The sequence below is a fragment of the Ordospora pajunii genome (genome assembly GCF_021821965.1).
Source record: "Ordospora pajunii strain FI-F-10 chromosome Unknown Cg_15, whole genome shotgun sequence".
NCBI lineage: Eukaryota > Fungi > Microsporidia > Ordosporidae > Ordospora > Ordospora pajunii.
Window position 1 is genome coordinate 1 of NW_026848137.1, and position 4,057 is coordinate 4,057.

Consider the following 4,057-nt stretch of genomic DNA (forward strand, 5'->3'; position numbering starts at 1 on the left):
TGCACACACTGCCCACACAGCATCCGCCCTGCATCGCCTCAAGATGTCGGAGTACTCCTCCATCCGCACAGCGTGCATCCACACGGTCGTCCTCCGCCACTCACTAGTCACAGTCCGTCTTCCGGCTTAGAGGCCTTCAGCCGTTATACGCACGACGTAGCCACGCAGCCGCCTACAGGCAGACCGCTCCACCAGAGGTCGCGGCCAGGAGTTCCTCTCGTACTATCCCGCCCTGCTGCAACTACCACACAGTAGGGTAAAACTAACCTGTCTCACGACGGTCTAAACCCAGCTCACGTTCCCTGTTGGTGGGTGAACAATCCAACACTTCGTAATTCCTGCTTCACGATGATAGGAAGAGCCGACATCGAAGAATCAAAAAGCTGCGTCGCTATGGTCGCTCGGCCGCTACAAGCCAGTTATCCCTGTGGTAACTTTTCCGTCACCCGTGTCCCACCACTCCACAGGACACGGGATCTCTAGGCCCGGGTTTCCCCCAGCCATCCCTCGCAAGGGACAGCCTCAGGCAGGCTTCTGCCCTTGTACTCCACGCGTGGTTTCCCTCCCCGCTGATCCCACCTTAGGACGTCTGCGTTCGTCTATAGCAGTCGTGCCGCCCCAGCCAAACTCCCCATATGCACCCTCAAACCGCCGCACAAGCTCAACAGTGGTCTTGCACCCGCTCCCCACCTCTCTTCGTCGCGCCGTCCGTCGCTTCACACATACTAGAGTCAAGCTCAACAGGGTCTTCTTTCCCCGCTGTATCCGCCAAGCCCGTTCCCTTGGCCGTGGGTTCGCAGCGCCAGTCATAGGGACAGTGGGAATCCCGTTGCTCCATTCATGCGCGTCACTAATTAGATGACGAGGCATTTGGCTACCTTAAGAGAGTCATAGTTACTCCCGCCGTTTACACTCGCTTCCGCTTACACACAATTCACTACAAATGCACTGGGCAGAATTCACTTACCGTCTCCAGAAAGCTATGTTTTTACTAAACAGTCAGATTCCCCGCTTCTCCATCAGTTCTAGCATGCTAGAGCCAATCCTTCTCCCAAAGTTACACATCCTCCTTGCCGACTTCCCTTACAACCGTTCTCTACCGTGCTCTTGCTGCTCGCCATGGACACCTGCTGCGGTCTAGGTACGGCATGCCTGCTGCTTTTTCATCGGGACTTCCACACTCCACACACACTGCTTCCCTGCTCAACACTCCACACCGTGCCCATCACTCAGTTCTGTCCTCCTGCGCCAGAGCTCCTTCCATCCGTCACCACCAAGTCACCTCCCAGCACACATACATCAAACTCTCAATCAATCTCCGTCTCAACCGCCGTTTCACTCCGCTTCAGCAGAAACCCTCGTCCATCCGCACTATTCTCTTCCTGCTACTACCACCAAGATCCGCTCACATCACCCCTCCACGCACACTCACGCACACGCTTCTCAGAAATCATGCCGCCCCCTTACTCACCCACAAGCGCAACCGCATCGGCTCAGGCTACCATCCCTTCCATTTTCCCATCCCGCCAGTTCGGTCGGTACGTCGTAACACGTTTCTTAGCGGATGCCTACCTCCATGGCCACCGTCCAACTGTCTCAACCGGCGCAAACAGTTCCGCCACGCCCACTTAGGCCCCTTATCGCTCATCAAGGTTCATTCCTCCTCGCACACCATGCTTACCACCGTGTGCCCACTAGCAACCCTCTTCAACAACACATTCAGAGTTCGTCTCCCTTACACCCGGTCGCTTTACTGCATCGCACACTCCCGTCGCCGCTGTCCTTAGAGACATTTCAGGGGGAACCAGCTACCAGGCAGTTCGATTGGTCTTTCGCCGCTATGCACATCTCACATCATCGAGTTGCACGTCAGAACAACTAGGATCCTCCAGCAGGCTTTCGCCACCCTTCAATCCAGACACACATAGCTCACTGCCTTTCGGGTCCGACCCATACATCCATCAGCTCTCGCCACACAATGCACGCGTCGTCTCCTTGGTCCGTGTTTCAAGACGGGCGGGCTTCTCCCCACTCACGCACACTTTCATTCTTCATCCTTCGCCTCTTCTGCCTTCGGTCTCCCTACTTCTCCTCTATCGGTCACACTTCACATATTTAGCCTTCGATGGAAACCACCACCGCTTTCAGACTGCACTCCCAAGCAGCCCTACTCCTCGCCACTCGCTCCCGCGCATACAGGGCTCTCCCCCTCTCCGTCGTCGGCATTCCTACCGCCTTCTGCCCGTTCAGCATCACACAACCCGCTTCCGCAGTTACCACACAGCCTCCGTCCACTTCACTCGCCGCTACTCAGGACATCCCATTTGGTTTCTTCTCCTCCCCTTACTGATATGCTTAAGTCAAGGGGGTCTCCGCACTCCCGTGCAATTCAGACACCTTGCGTTTCGTCTTCTCTCACGTCCTTCCTCGTCCTGTGTGCCAAGCAATCCCGTGTGCGTGCTCTTCTTCTCTCCTCTCCCCTCACTTACAATTACCACTACATTCTCCACTACCATCATTCACTCTCACACATACTCTCGTGCACTCTCACTCACATACTCTCACATCCTCAACATACTGATCCTGCAGCTGGTTCTCCAACCGCAGCCATGTTACGACTTATATCTCATCTACCACAGAAGACTCACACCCCTCGGTGTTCGTCCCATGTGCCATCTCAGATAGCGACGGGCGGTGTGTACAAAGGACAGGGACACATTCACGCCGGCCTGTTGAGCCGCCGTTACTAGGAATTCCACGTTCAGAACACCATTCCACACATTCATCCCTCACACGTCTCCTCCACGTATCGTAGTGCGCGTGCCGCCCAGGACATCTCAGGGCATAACGGACCTGTTCTGTTCCACCCCCTCCTGTCGTCCAGACAACCCGTCTCGTGGGTCTCACGCCTTCCGGAAATTAATCCTCAGCTCACGCCATCCGTTTCAAACGGCCATGCACCACCGCCAACATGCTCCCCCCGAGGCTCCCCGCACATCTTCAGCCCTGGTAAGTTGCCCCGCGTTGAGTCAAATTAAGCCGCACACTCCACTCCTTGTGGTGTCCTTCCGTCAATCTCTTCAAGTTTCACCCTTGCGAACATACTATCCCCAGAGCCCACATACTCAATTTCTCCTGCACAACACACACGTGTCGTCCCGTCAGCATCGTTTACTGCCAGAACTAAAACGGTATCTAATCGATTTCGATCCTCTGGCCTTCGTCCTTGATCACCGCACTCGTCATGGCACACTGCCTTCGCCTCCGCTCGTCCTGCCAGGGTCTTCGCATTTCACCTCTCGCCCAGCTATCCGGTGCACCCCCTCCGTTGCTCCCCTCACACATACAAGCTCCTCGGCCCTTGCTCGCCCGCATTCCGCTCATACACGCTCTCACTCAACTACAGACATTTTAACCGCAGCATTCACCATAGACACCATCGGAGCAGGTATTACCGCGGCTGCTGGCACCCGACTTGCCCTCCAATCTCACTGAACTCTTTCGTCGTCCATGTTGCTTCAACACGTCTCATAACCGCCTCCCCACAGGATTAGGCAAGTTTCGCGCCTGCTGCCATCCTTGGACGTAGTAGCCATCTCTCAGGCTCCCTCTCCGGATTCAAACCCCAATCCCCCGTCTCCCGTCATCGCCTACCTAGGCCATTACCCTAGCTACCAGCTGATAGGCCTACAACACACTCCACTCCGCTAGTCCGCTGCACTCTCGCACCCCGCAACTACCTTCCGCGCCATTATCTTCAGTTTCCCGCCGTTACTGCCGCTCGTGCATCATTTCATCGTAGTCTTACTGAGCCGTCCGCCGTTCCTGCTACCGCATTCACTCAACATGCATGGCTTAATCTCAGACACTAGCATCCACGTCAGGCAGAATCAACCTGCTGCATATCTCTCCCACTCTACTCATCGCACTCTCTCACTCACTTCCGCTGTAACAGCTGCTCTGCTCTACTCTCCCTTCTCCTCCATTCGCTTCATGTCACCTCTCCTCAGCAACTCTCTCTTACTCTTCTCCAGCACTCACATACTACACATACTAC

General features: G+C 55.5%; 2 non-coding genes across 2 annotated transcripts; both read right to left on the reverse strand.

Annotated features, from left to right (window-relative positions):
* Positions 1-102: 102 nt before the first annotated feature.
* HK407_15g18810 lies at positions 103-2,462 on the reverse strand. Its single transcript, XR_009601709.1, has one exon. It is a non-coding gene; the product is annotated as a large subunit ribosomal RNA (ribosomal RNA).
* A 113-nt stretch (positions 2,463-2,575) lies between these two features.
* Positions 2,576-3,900, reverse strand: HK407_15g18820. Its single transcript, XR_009601710.1, has one exon. It is a non-coding gene; the product is annotated as a small subunit ribosomal RNA (ribosomal RNA).
* Positions 3,901-4,057: the final 157 nt, after the last annotated feature.